This window comes from Delphinapterus leucas, chromosome 1 (assembly GCF_059928025.1).
Source record: "Delphinapterus leucas isolate spDelLeu-1000000601 "Yukka" chromosome 1, BTC_Dleu_Yukka2, whole genome shotgun sequence".
In the NCBI taxonomy this organism is placed as follows: Eukaryota; Metazoa; Chordata; class Mammalia; order Artiodactyla; family Monodontidae; genus Delphinapterus; species Delphinapterus leucas.
The window spans coordinates 61,657,179-61,672,422 of NC_143129.1; the positions used below are offsets into that span (position 1 = coordinate 61,657,179).

The 15,244-nt window shown below is 39.5% G+C and overlaps 1 protein-coding gene across 1 annotated transcript in view; it reads right to left on the reverse strand.

Moving 5' to 3' along the window:
• Positions 1-289: 289 nt before the first annotated feature.
• The window catches only part of LOC111170268 (uncharacterized), a 38,349-nt gene continuing 23,394 nt past the window's right edge, over positions 290-15,244 (reverse strand). The window contains exon 4 of the mRNA XM_089901854.1: positions 290-5,117. The gene's annotated coding sequence lies outside the window, so the exon portion shown is untranslated. The remainder of the gene's footprint in view (positions 5,118-15,244) is intronic.

Sequence of the window (15,244 nt, forward strand, 5' to 3'; positions counted from 1 at the left end):
ACCTACTTCTTGAGTCCAATGGCAATGTTAATTCATTGGTTCCTGCCTCTGTGTCAACAAGGAGCCCATCAACTATGATTCACCAATATTTTAGTCCCTTTCTGCCCCCACCACCTTCACACCCTAGGCTCTTAACTCTATTTTACTTTATATCCTAGCACCTATCAATACCTGAAACCGTATTATATATTGTTAATTTGTTTGTTGTCTGTCTCCCTCACTCTAAGGTAAGTTGTATGAGGAGTTCTGTCTTCAATACTCTGTCCGGAATCGTACCTGTCATGTAAAAGATATTCAATAAATATTTATTATCGAATGAATCAATTCCTGTCTTGTTTCTGCCTTTTGTCAGAAATGACCTCTGGATTAAAACAAGTAGGAAACAATTGGTTAAGAGGGAATTTAAGGGATTTCCCTGGTGGTGCAGTGGTTAAGAATCTGCCTGCCAATGCAGGGGACACGGGTTCAAGCCCTGGTCTGGGAAGATCCCACATGCCACAGAGCAACTAAGCCTGTGCGCCAAAACTACTGAGGCTGCCCTCTAGAGACCACGAGCCACAACTACTGAGCCTGTGTGCTGCAACTACTGAAGCCCGCGTGCCTAGAGCCTATGCTCGGCAACAAGAGAAGCCACCGCAATGAGAAGCCCGAGCACCACAACGAAGAGCAGCTCCAGCTCGCCACAACTAGAGAAAAGCCAGCGCACAGCAACAAAGGGCCAACGCAGCCAAAAAGTTAATTAATTAATTAATTAATTTTAAAAAACCTTTAAAAAAAAAAGAGGGAATTCAAGTCTAAAGCAGCATAAGCTTGTACCAAGGTCTTCAAAGTACTGTAATGATAACTGCAATCACTTACTGATCACCAAGTAGGTGCCAGGCACTGTGCTAAGCCCTTAACCTACGTTATCTAATACAATCTTCAAAGCCAAGGGATTGTTAACCCCTTTTGTAGATAAAGAAGGTAAGTGCCCAAAGGCTTAAGGAATTTGCCCCATCTGGCCAACGTCCAAGCCAAAGTTCAAACTCAGGTCTCTCTGACTTCAGAGCCTGCGTCCTGTGATTCTGCCTAATGAAAGTAAGACATTTCCATACCATATTTAAATCCCTTGGGACCCAACCAAATTATCTATCAGGATCCTAAAATTATTAAATTGCTTTTTGTAATTATGAATTAGGAAAAATGGACTAAGTGCTAGAAGACTGGTGGTGGGTAAGTATGTTTATGATTTTTAAGAACAGTAAATTGTACAATAAAGGACCACAAAACTAGATAGTTTAGTAGTACTATTTATATAACAGTCTTGGTATTTGAAATACCTTTAGACTGGGCACTTCAGTTTGTACCCTGCCCTCCACTTCCTGCTGTCTTCTCCCAGCCATTTTACATATTTTGATTTCCTGTCTGGCCCCCAAAGAAATTTCAATATGTAACCAGAAACCACAGAAATCTGTCCCAGCAGAAATTCAAGGACACACACACATTGTTTAGGATCACTTTTAGAAATAGTAATTGATCATTAAGAGCCAACAGAGGTTTACTATAAAATCATAAGACAAAATTATTACATTGATTGTAAGTGACAAGGAGGTAGTGGCAGCAAAAATAGAAAGTGTGGCTTTTTAAAACCTACATTTTAGAATATCTTAGGGGCAAATACACAATGGAATGGAATGGAAACAATGCTTGCCTCTGGCAAGGGAATGAGAAGGCTGGAGAACAGAGGAGGGAGGAAGACTTATATTTCAGTCTATCTAAAGTACCTTTTGAATTTTACAGCTCTAACATTTCATGGGTGATGGAGCCCTTGCTGACACAAAGGCAGGAGCCATTGAACATATTGAACAAAATCCAACCAAATGAGCCTAACTCCAGAGTTTCCTGAAGATTCTCTGAGATGATGCTGAAACCATCCTCCCAGCCTTTATTGTGACACAGAGAAACCAACTTAAGTTGTTCTCAATTACCACAAGATGCTGAATTCAGCTGCCGTTGAAGCTCAGTTGTTTCCTACACATGACTCAGCCACCGCTTCTCTTCACCTGCATCTTGTCATGTTGAACCCATTAAGTCACCACCTAACAAAAATTTGCTCCCTCCCTCTTTTAAAGTTTCAGGTTAGTTGACTAATGTTCTTCAGTTTCCCAGGAACAATGAGAAATAGGCTTTTAAGCTGTGAAGTTCCCTTATTGTTCTTTACCTTTGGTTTTCCACAGACTTGAAGCTTGAGAAAACAAAATTAAAGTTTCAAACCATTGTTTTATTTAGCTATGTTTTGAATGATTTTGATATATCTTTGCTTAGAAAATACTGAATTTCTGACTTTTTAGCAACAACAAAATGTGTCAAAAGATGTTATTAAAATTCTCTACCTTTTCCAAGGAGTAAAATGTAATTATTAGAGATAAAATAGCATACATAAACCCTAGTCCAGGAGAGGGGAAGAGTGATTGAGATGGACTCAGTGGTAGGGCAGGAAGGATGGAAATGGAAGTACTCTAACTGATATCCTATTTTCCTCGATCACTTTTTCTAAAGCATTAAAAATATTTTTATTGACAACAACAAAACACAATTTTAGAGCATACAGTATAGGCAGTATTTTTTTTAAATTAATTAATTATTTATTTATTTTTGGCTGTGTTGGGTCTTCGTTGTGGTGCGTGGGCTTATTGTGGTGGCTTCTCTTGTTGTGGAGCATGGGCTCTAGGCGCACGGGCTTCAGTAGTTGCAGCACGCAGGCTCAGTGGTTGTGGCACATGGACTTAGTTGCTCCACAGCATGTGGGATCTTCCCGGACCAGGGATCAAACCCATGTCCACTGCATTGGGAGGTGGATTCTTTTTTTTTTTTAAACATCTTTATTAGAGTATAATTGCTTTATAATGGTGTGTTAATCCCTGCTGTATAACAAAGTGAATCAGCTGTACATATACATACATCTCCTCTCTCTTGCATCTCCCTCTCACCCACCCTATCCCACCCCTCTAGGTGGTCACAAAGCACCAAGCTGATCTCCCTGTGCTATGCGGCTGCTTCCCACTAGCTATCTATTTTACATTTGGTAGTGTATGTATGTCCATGCCACTCTCTCACTTTGTCCCAGCTTACCCTTCCTGCTCCCCATGTCCTCAAGTCCATTCTCTATATCTGCGTCTTTATTCCTGTCCTGCCCCTAGGTTCTTCAGAGCCATTTTCTTTTTTTTTTTTTTTTTTTAGATTCCATATATATGTGTTAGCATACAGTATTTGTTTTTCTCTTTCTGACTTACTTCACTCTGTATGACAGTCTCTAGGTCCATCCACTTCGCTACAAATAACTCAATTTCATTTCTTTTCATGGCTGAGTAATATTCCATTGTATATATGCCACATCTTCTTTATCCATTCATCTTTTGATGGACATTAGGTTATTTCCAGGTCCTGGCTGTTGTAAATAGAGCTACAATGAACATTGTGGTACATGACTCTTTTTTTTTTTTTTGCAGTATGTGGGCTTCTCACTGTTGTGATCTCTCCTGTTGTGGAGCACAGGCTCCAGATGCACAGGCCCAGTGGCCATGGCTCACGGGCCCAGCCGCTCCACAGCATGTGGGATCTTCCCAGACCGGGGCACAAACCCATGTCCCCCGCATCAGAAGGCGGACTCTCAACCACTGCACCACCAGGGAAGCCCCACATGACTCTTTTTGAATTATGGTTTTCTCAGAGTATATGCCCAGTAGTGGGATTGCTGGGTCGTATGGTAGTTCTATTTTTAGTTTTTTGAGGAACCTTCATACTGTTCTCCATAGTGGCTGTATCAATTTACATTCCCACCAACAGTGCAAGAGGGTTCCCTTTGCTCCACACCCTCTCCAGCATTTATTGTTTGTAGATTTTTTGATTATGGCCATTCTGACTGGTGTGAGGGGATACCTCATTGTAGTTTTGATTTGCATTTCTCTAATGATTAGTGATGCTGAGCATCCTTTCATGTGTTTGTTGGCAATCTGGATATCTTCTTTGGAGAAAGGTCTATTTAGGTCTTCTGCCCATTTTTGGATTGGGCTGTTTGTTTTTCTGATATTGAGCTGCATGAGCTACTTGTATATTTTGGAGATTAATCCTTTGTCAGTTGCTTCGTTTGCAAATATTTTCTCCCATTCTGCGGGTTGTCTTTTTTTCTTGTTTATGGTTTCCTTTGCTGTGCAAAAGCTTTGAAGTTTCATTAGGTCCCATTTGTTTATTTTTGTTTGTATTTCCATTTCTCTAGGAGGTGGGTCAAAAGCTGGCCTTACATTTAGGTCTTTAATCCATTTGGAGTTTATTTTTGTGTGTGGTGTTAGGGAGTGTTCTAATTTCATTCTTTTACCTGTAGCTGTCCAGTTTTCCCAGCACCACTTATTGAAGAGGCTGTCTTTTCTCCATTGTATATTCTTGTAGCAGGCAGATTCTTAACCACTGCGCCACCAGGGAAGTCCCTATAGGCAGTATTATATATCACTGCTATGAACATTAAAATAATGTACTAATAAAACTTTTTTTGTATATATGCTTAAAGACATCTATTTTAGTAACAAGTCACTAGTTTATGCTTTCCCCATAAATAAAGAGTGAAAAATTAGTGAGAATTTTTGACTATTATTTTTCTGTGCTCTGTTAACTGAAGTTGAAATACATTGAGTGTTTTCTTTCTCCTGAAGGTATTGTCTTTGAACTTATCCCAAATTTAACACCATAAACATAACAACTTTGGCTTCATGTTTAAAACCTAAGAATGGGGAATTCCCTGGCTGTCTAGTGGTTAGGACTCCATGCTTCCACTGTGGGGGACACAGGTTTGATCCCTGGTGGGGGAACTAAGATCCTGTGAGCTGCGGGGCATGGCCAAAAAAATAAATAAAAATAAAACCTAAGACTGATTGTTGACCAAAGTAAATATACTCAAAATGTACAAATGAAGGAAATAATGGGAATAAAAATTCTCAAGCCCCTGGAGTGTTTATTTCATTCATTTTGTTTCTTGGAGGCTAATTATCTGGTTTACGGACTGAACAGATCCTTTGTTACTTCTCACTCCAAATATAGTTGCACTTCTGCCATTTAACCACTCATTTTCTTCTCCCCATGAGAATCTAGGAGAAGTGAAAGGAAGAACAAATATTTTAGCTCTTAAACTTTCAAGAGGTCAGTACTTTATATAGTATAGGCGATATTATGGTCTGCTACCCCAACTGACTGGTGACCAAAACTTCAAAACACTCTGGAAATTGCCATCAGCTAATAAGAGCCTCTTCCCCAGGAGTTTATGCTTCTTTCCTAATGATAGTTCTCATCCAACAACTGGTCAACGTGAGGTTATAAATGTCTGATCTCTTGTCTCAAGGTAGAACATCTCTAAAGGGACTCCCAGATCCAAAACTTCTTGTGGGATCAGCTGAGGCCTCTGTTGTGACTGCATCAAAGATCAATTTTTCCCATTGCCCTCACTCTTTACAGGTGTTGTTCCTAGATTACTTCTCAATAAAACTTTCTCCACAAATCACCCTCTAAGAGTCTGCTTCTGGGGAGACAATCTAAGGCATATTTGATTTTCCACCAGCAGAAAACTTTTGTTCCCTTTAAGTTCTTGTAGCAGCATAGGACTTAGAATCTTAACAACAGCAGTAAAATGAAAGCTGTATTATTTCTTACCTATTTTATAGCTACCCAAAACAACATTCTTTTTTTTTTTTAAATTAACTTTTATTGGAGTATAGTTGCTTTACAATGTTGTGTTAGTTTCTACTGTACAGCAAAGTGAATCAGCTATATGTGTACATGTATTCCCCTCTTTTTTGGATTTCTTTCCCATAAAACAACATTCTTGACTTTCTCTGTGAGTTGAGGGAGAAGATGGAGCCCTCAAAATTAAGTAAGGCTATTGACCTTCATGGAGATCAAACTCATGACCTTGGCATTATTTTACCATGCTCTGCTCAGCTAAGCTAATAGGTTCAGACAGAAAGCTTAACAGTGAGATTTAAAGACTGCTTCTATAAATCTTGCTACCTCCGTTAATGACAACCAGCAAGAGTAATCCAAAAGTTGTATTTCTGAGAGCTTTTACACTTCTCCAATAGATTCTAGTTGAAGATGACAGATGGATCATATGAATTTCTCTTCTCCTGCCTAAGAACTCCCTAAAATTAAGACAATGAGAGAAGAAACAGCAGCAGATAAAAGACGTCAACAGTTTTTGAAAACTGAAATCAGATGAAGTAGCAGCTAAGTGATTCTGCAGAGCAGAAACTGAATAGCTCCAGAAAAAAAATACATTCTCTAACCCTCCAGTGAAACGGCTGGCTCCTGCCTAATCATCCTAAACTAAGTAAATAGAACAAAGGGGCCCAGAGACGACAGAGCCAACATAAGAAGAATAAAACTCTTTTTAAAACTCTAAAACCTTCAAGGAAGTAAGAGATTATATGACAACCAATTAAAAAACCCAAATGGACTTCTATAAAAAATAAACAGGAAATGTAAAAGCTATCTTAGAAATTAAAAACATAATAGCCAAAATAACAATGTGATTAGAAGGGTTGGAAGAGAAAGTTAATTAATCTCCCAGAAAGCAGAGAAGGATAGAAAAGAGGAAATAAAAGAGATATAGAGGATGAATCCAGCAAGGCCAAAAACCAAGTATAAAATTTCTGCAAAAAGAGAAAATAGAGATGAGTAAATTATCAAAGAAATAATACTAGAAAATTCCCCAGACCCAAATGACAGGAGTCTATGAATTGAAAAAGCCCAGATACTCTGAGCAGTGGCTGAAGAAACACTCACACAAAAGTCTGACATTGTGAAATTTTTTAATACCAGAGATAAAGATTCTAAAAGCTTCCAGAGAGGAAAAACAGGTCATATGCAAAGGAGCAAGAAAGAGAATGGCTTCGGAATTCTGTTATCAATAAGAATGCTAGAAGATAATGAAGCAATGCTTTCAGAATTCTGAGGAAAAAGTACCATTCAAGCCATAAGATATTTTCATTGCTTCAAGGACACAGAATTTTTTTTTTTTTTTGCCTGCACAGCAGGATCTTAGTTCCCCAACCAGGGATCACCCTTGCACCCTGCGGTGAAAGCGCAGAGCCCTAACCACTGGGCCATCAGGGAATTCCCAAGCTTTTTTTGTTGTTGTTGTTTTGGGGGGTTTTTTTGGGAGCGGGTTTCAGAAAATTTATTTTCTGTCCATCCTTCTCTGGATTTTATTAAAGATGCACTCCAACAAAAGAGAGATATAGATCAAGACAGAGAAAGACATGGAATCTGGGAAACATTGCAATGCAACATGGAAGAAGCAGGCCCAGAGAGCAATCAATACAGATTGAAACAAGACAGAGGCTTCCACATCTAGGAATATAGAGATATGTTTATACACACACAAAGAAACAGTTAATATGATTTTTTTTTTTTTAAGTAATAACATCTGGGAATTCCCTGGTGGTCCAGTAGTTAAGACTCCATGCTTTCACTGATGAGGGCCAGGGTTCAATCCCTGAACTAAGATTTCACAAGCCAAGTGGCAGGGCCAAAAATAAAAAGGAATAGTTTCTGCGGCAATCATTAGGAGGTAATATGAAGGGGTGGGGCAAGAAACTACTGTTTGTCTTTATAACTTATTTGGTGCAATTTGATTTTTTAAAAATTATGTACATAAATACTTTGATTAAAATTTTAATGAAGTAAAATTGATTAAAAAGTTTAAAATAAAACAATTTTCTCATAAAATATTTTTTAAAGGAAAGTACTGAACAATAGAAGCTGAACACAAAATGATCACTGGCCCTTAATTACAAAAAATATGCCAAACAAACTCCCACTTGCTCTTTTGGCCCCTTGACAATCAATTTGCTACAAAAGGTAAGGATGACTGAGCCAGTAAAATTCAAGGTTCAATGCACTGCCCTTGAATGGCATGAGCTTATAATGGATTTAGAGCATGCATTGACGGTGACTTATTTTGCATGGCTTCTGATTTAACTTAGCATTATGTCCGCAGGAAGGTTAAATTATGCTTTATTATGCAATTATGGCTAATTATTGTATTGCTGAACAAATGATATATTTATTCATTTGGTTATGTTACGAAATCTAGGGTTCTTTCAAATGGAGCAAATGCCAGGTAGACTTGACTAATTCCCTTGCCTTAACTTTGGTGTTAAACTTTAACAATTCTTATGGGTTTCTTTTCCCACCCTCCCACCAAATCAGAATGTTTACCACCTTCCCCTTCCAACGTTAGTGACATGTCTTTTGAATTGAGCTTTAGTAGATCCTTTGACTATAGTTGGTAAAACAAAGTGAGTGAAAATTGCTAGTTAAGTGATGGGTACCTAGAGTCTTGATTATAACATTCTATCTACTTTTGTTTGTATTTGAAATTTTCTGTACTAAAAAGCTAAAATAAAGGTGGGCTCCCCCAAATGGAAAGCATTTGTTGGTATCTAGCCTTGATTGTTGAGTGAGTCAACTTAGAAAGGCAAGAGTCCATTTTCTTTGCAAGTTTTTCCATTATAGATTCTATTTTTATTTTTAATATAAAGAGCAGCCCACATAACAATATGAAGCTTTCATCCTCTTCAGCGAAATAGGCCTTGGTCTGCTACACACCTGAAGGAGAGACCCTCGAGGGAAATCTCAGTAGGAAACTGTGTTGATGAGTCAGCCTGTGGCACACTTTCTCTGCCTTGATACTAAATCAAAGCTTCAGTTAATGAGTAGGGCTGCTTTGTTGCTGAGCACTGGTCCCCGGAGGGACAGTAACACTGAGGGTGTAGCTATTAATAGACTCTAAAACTCCCTTTTTTTTTTTTTTTTGGCACTGTTTGTTGCAAAAGCCCAAGTGTTGCTTGTGGAAACCTAGACAAGTTGTTACCTGGATAATTAGTCTCTCACTGAAACTCCATTAGTGGTTTTAGTTAAATAAAAAATGATGTTGCCTTTCTTGCTCTGAACGATTTGACTGGGTTGTGTATACATTAAGTTGTGCCAGGCCTGGTCTTCCCCACAAAGCCTGTGTCCTGCTGATCCTTCAGGTGATTCATCTACTATACACACATAAAAATTACAGTTCACAAGGTTGCTGTTAGAATTAGTTAATGTTTGCTGTGTGCTGTATGATCCTCAGATGAAAGGCACTAAGGAAGTGCACTGTGTCTACATAAAGTAATATCAGTACACATTGTAAAGAATAGTGGGATCTTTCTGAATGTAAGGTGGAATATTAACTTCAGGTTATTTTTATTAGTGTTTGCAGAAGAACACGATGAAACTGAAGAGGTTTTCAGGTGAACATGTAACTGACAAAAGCAGACACAATTCTGTTGTAGACTAAGGAAATACAGACTAAGGATACCTAAATATCAAAAGAAAGAAACAAAGAAAGAAAAGAAAAAAGTGCATACTCAATGTTCAAAGAAGGCAGACTAAAAATAATAATGAAGATTCTTGATTCTCAAGATTCTTTTCCCATTGAGATAAAACAACTATAAACTGGCCCAAAAAGAGTTTACCAGAAATATTTGATCTTATTTTACTCTGCATAGTTTTACATGTAGTTGATGGAAGACAGTTCAAAGAAAAAGGAGGAGGGAGGAAAAACTGGCTAAGCATAAACATCAGTGAACACAGGAGATGCCTGAGAGTTATTTTTGAACCTGCCCTTTATTTCCCTCCTCTTGATAATGAAGGCCTAATAATATTGCCTTCCAAATATCAGTTCCTCCTGTCCCATTCCCACCTGCCTCACCCCAGTTGGATCCCGCAGCAGCTCAGATCCGGATTGCCACAGTAGCCACCTGGCTGACATTCCTGAACACTCTCACCCTGTGTGCCAAACTCATCCTATCCAAACTCCTTTCATGCCTTTGAAGGCCTGTTATTATCAGGCCCCACTCTACCTACCCTGCATAACTCTCTATTCAGCTACATTGTTCTTCTTGGAAGTTATTCCCTCCTTCATAATCTTTAAACCACTGAGATGTACTATCCTTCCCCTCCACCAAGCTAAACTAAAACCATTCTCAAAGTTTCTGGTCAATTTTAGAGCCTTCCCTAACCATGCCAGCTCTCAATAATACTTTCTCTTTTCTGACCTTTTTTTAAAATATGAATTCATTTATTTTTGGCTGCGTTGGGTCTTCGTTGCTGTGCGTGGGCTTTCTCTAGTTATGGCGAGCGGGGGCTACTCTTCATCACGGTGCGCGGGCTTCTCATTGCAGTGGCTTCTCTGCAGAGCACGGGCTCTAGGTGCTTGGGCTTCAGTAGTTGTGGCACGTGGGCTCAGTAGTTGTGGCTCATGGGATCTAGAGCACAGGCTCAGTAGTTGTGGCACACGGGCTTAGCTGCTCCATGGCATGTGGGGTCTTCCCGGACCAGGGATCGAACCCGTGTCCCCTGCATTGGCAGGTGGATTCTTAACCCCTGCGGCACCAGGGAAGCCCTTTTCTGACCTTTTTGACATCTAGGCATCTAGAGTTTGTGCCACAGACTTCCCTGTTTGTTGCTCTTAACTACAGGATGAGACTGTAACCTCTTTGAGGGCAAAGACTGTTTTTTGGTTTTATTTTTAGCGATTCCATTCAATTTAATTTCACACTTAAGTAAACCTGCCTCTTAAATTTGCCAATTTCAAAGACAGTTCTTGATATACATTTTGCAGGTCACAGAGTGAGGGCTTCAGAGGAACTGAGTAAACATTTGTCTGATTGGCTGATCCTAACTGTGGTCTATTGTTGTCTCCCTTTCAAAACAGGATTGGTGGGGGTGGGGGTGGGGGGGGGGGGGGTGCTGTGAAAAACACTGGCTTTGGAGTCAGAGCTGAATGATAATTCCACGGTTGCCATTCCATCTCTGTTGCATGAACGTGGGGAAGATTTTTCTTTTCTAACATCCAGAGAGCTACCAAGACATGTTCATCCAGCCCCTGACCCATGGAGGACATCAGATCTGGCAACAAGAGCCATCAGCTTTTGTCCTCTGGCATGGGGGAAGGAGTATTTCACTAGCCATGTCCAGAGCCTAGAGGAAATTTTTTTACTTCCCTCGCTACAATTCTACTCTCATTAATAAACTTTCTGGTTTTCCAGGTTCCATGATACCAGAAGAGGGACTCCCAGACAGAGGGTCAGAGTTTCCAGACACTAGAAAGGAATATATCACCTGACATTATGGCTGTTACGTTAGTGTCCTACGAGTTTGGTCAGTGTGAATTGTCATCAAGACACTCATCATCTTTGGGAAATTGAGAAATTCCAGTTTATGAAAAGGGCTGAAAAACAGTCACTGGGCATTGATGATCTGCCAGGTACTCTACCAAGGAAGGCTGCCAGAGCAGCTAGCTTCTAAGCCATACTTCCACTCGGTCCCCACACTGTTACACACTTCTGCTTGTCAAATCACCTGTCCCAATTTTGGTTACACCAGAGTAGCCATATATTGCAGTGGCCTCAGTTTGAAACATGACCCTATTATGTACTAAATCACCCTGAGCAAATAGCCCAGGCTTATGTGCCTGTTTCTTCATATGAAGTAAGATGCTAACTGCACCTACCTCACAAGGATGTCATGAGACGCTAACATACATAAAATACTTCAAACAGTGCCCAGCATCTAATTGCTCAATAAATAATAATTATGAAAAAAGCAAGTTCTAGGTAGGACTATGATAAAATTAGTTTAGTCCCAGTCTCCTGACTCATTTTGGTAAAATATGAGGAATAATTTAAAGAATTTGTCAAGATTTTGTAAATATTTCTTACTTCTCCATTTTTGTCAGTTTCTTTTGGCCACAAATTTGTTTCCACATAGCAATTAACAGTCATTCCATGAAAACAAAAAGGGCTTCTGGGCTTTATTTCCTGAGGTCATTAAGCATGGTTAAAGAAAGCTGAAGAGGTAGTTTCTCAGATAGCTTTGTTAGGAGAAAAATAGATGGGGTAGTGGCAACTGTGAAGAAGAAAGGAATATAGGAGGAATCCCATAAACCTGAGGGAAGAAAGGTGTTCAGAGGTGTTACTGGATCTCAAGATCTTATGAACCAGAGCTTCTGACTTAACTAAAGGTCGGCTTGATGCTTGCTCTCAGCTCTGCAAAGAGAGAGTCGTCAATCCTTCAGTAGCTAAAGTTGTTTGTAATACAAATAAGCTCTTAGTTAATACCCAAGAATGTGCAAGATATGCTTTTTCGAGGACGTTCTCTTAGGAGATTGAAACACATTGTATCTGATATATTTTTTGGATGATTTAGAACACTGATAGAATTTTTGAAAATTCACTCCAAACTCCAACAAACATTTCTGGGTCTTCAGCATCTTATGAAGGTTCAAAACCAAGTTGATCTCTTGCTTTGATTTCAAAATCTCCACTAAGCATACTTGAAAAGTTGTTTTCTCTTATCCAACTATATTGGGTGGGTTTTTTTCCTCCTACTCTTTGGCAGCACAGCCTAAGAGTCCAGATTTTGGGTTGGACTGTCAGGGCTCAGCTCCCAGATCTACCGCTTTTTGATGAGTGACCTTTGGGCAAGCAACTTAATCTTTCTCTTTCTTCCATTTCCTCATTTGTAAAATGGAGATAATAATAATAATACCGATTTATAAGTCTCTTATAAGAATTTGATGGCTTCCCTGGTGGCGCAGTGGTTGAGAGTCCGCCTGCCGATGCAGGGGACACGGGTTCGTGCCCTGGTCCGGGAGGATCCCACATGCCACGGAGCGGCTGGGCCCGTGAGCTATGGCCATTGAGCCTGCGCGTCTGGAGCCTGTGCTCCACAATGGGAGAGGCCACAACAGTGAGAGGCCCGCGTACCGCAAAAAAAAAAAAAAGTCAAAGTATGGTGAGCATGTAATTTTATTTTACTTTTTTAAATTAATTAATTAATTTCTATTTTTTTGGCCACTCCATATGGCATGTGGGATCTTAGTTTCCCAACCAGGGATCGAACCTGTGCCCCCTGCAGTGGAAGTGCGGAGTCCTAACCACTGGACTGCAGGGAATTCCCAGCATGTGATTTTTAAAGATATTGAATATTATAACATAGATTTATCTGCCTAGCCCCCTTCTTCTGGTTCCATGTGGTCTTGGAGTTATTAATCAAGGTCCCCATTTTCCCAAACACAAGGGTGGGTACATGCCGCAGGTTGGGCCATACCCTTCCTCTCCTGGACTTTTCCTGCATACTGTGCTGAGAATGGGATTGAGAGGGGGGAGCTTCTCTTGCTTTTGCATTACGGACTATCAGAATGTAGCCCTGGACTACTAACCACATCCTCCCTCCCCTTTCTGCTACAGAAGAGAATGATGCCACGAGTCAAAAAGTAACAGTCCCAAGAGATGCAGAGAGAACAAATCTCTCCCTGCCTAAATAATCCAACACAGTTACATGAGCCAATAAAGTTACCCATTTAGTGAAACTAGTTTGATTTGGACTTCTACCAGCCACACGTGCACACAAAAATCCTAGATTTTCCAGCATAATTTCAATTTCAAACATTCTGTTTTATTGTTCCCACAAATACTACCACTACTACTAAACAGCTACAATGTATATTGCTTTGTATGTTCTAAGCACTGTTCTAAGCATTTCACATGTTGTAACTCATTTAAACCTCCCAACTATGCTATGAAGTGGTATTATTATTATCCTTACCTTACAGATAAGGACAGTGAGAAACAAAGAGATTAAGTAATTTGCACAAGACCACATAGATAGAAAGTGGAGATAGGATTCAGATCAAGGTAGTATGAATCCCGAGTTCATGCTTTCTGTGCCTCATGGTGTGTCAAATGGCCACTGATCATATAGATGTTGGTAGGAATTAAGCTCTCTGTAGTGTACCCTAAGAAGAAGATAGGAAGTGGCCCATATGATACATGTATACTAATTTGAGAATGGGGAAGAGGGAAGGACACATAGGCCAATTATACTTCTATAGCTACTAAATGGAAAGCATGCCAGAAAATTAGTTATCAATGATTTTCCAAATAGATAAGTTCCTTAGATATTCTTCTCCCATATTCCATTCATTCCTCATGCCATTTTATGTTCTCTAACCCTTTTTCAATTTTAGAGAAGTCTGGCACAATTTTCATTCATTTCTGGGATTCCTGAAACACTTGATACCTCTACTATTTTACCTCCCTTTTACTCTGAAACCCACTGCATTTTGGCTTAATTGCCATACCCTCTTCCTTATGAAACAGCCCTGGAAAAGGGTGCCAAGAGCTTCCTGCTCACCAGGTCCATTGAGCACGTCTTAGTAGATATGTTGCTTGATAGATACTTCTGTTTTTTTAACCCGTTTCTCTAGCCTTCCTTGGCATCCTCTCCCTTGGTGTTTGGGCCACCACCTCTCCTCATTCTCTTCTTTCATGCTGGCTGTTCTTTTCAATCTCTTTGTAACATCCTTTTCCTTTTTACCATTAAATACTGATAATCCTATTCAACTTTTTAAATTCAGGTTAATGTTATTTCCTCCAGAGAGGCTTCCCTGTCACCTACACCCATAGAGCTCACCAAACCTTCATCTGGTATGTATCCGTTGCCCCTCTTGTGCTGTATTGTTATTTTACTTGCTACTTATATCTCTCCTGCTTTGGGTTGAAAATTCCTACAAGGGATGATGTTTTATTCATCTCTGTACCCCAGCACTTAGCAAGTTTTCACCATGGAGTGGATTCCCAGTAAATGTTTCTGAATGAATGAATGGGCTTGTCTGGTTTTCAATTGTGGAATATCTGCCTATTATGACTCAACTTGGCCTTTTTTTTCTGTAAAACAGGAGAGACATTACATTATCATAAAGATGCCCAGAGATATAAATTACCTAATAAGTCAAAGGACACTTGGATACCCAGTAATGAGCATCTCATACCTAGTAAGTCTGAATATCTGTTTTCCTGCTAAATAAATCACTGGTGATGTGTGTGTACTTGTGTGTTTACAGGAAATTAGAGAAAAGTAGGCTTTTAGTACCTGACACAAAAATCAAAACACCTGATTGCTAGTCTTGGCTCTATGACTTAGCCCACTGACCTTGGACAAGTTATTTAGATAATCTGAAGCTTGAATTTTTAAAATGATAATTAAAATCTCTAGCCTGCCTACCTCATAGAGCTGAAGTGTAGATAAGATGGAAGAAATATGAAAATGCTTTAAAAACTGTTTTAGGTTGTTAAATTGGTTGCAGAAAATATAAACACACTCAGATTATGTCAGGTAG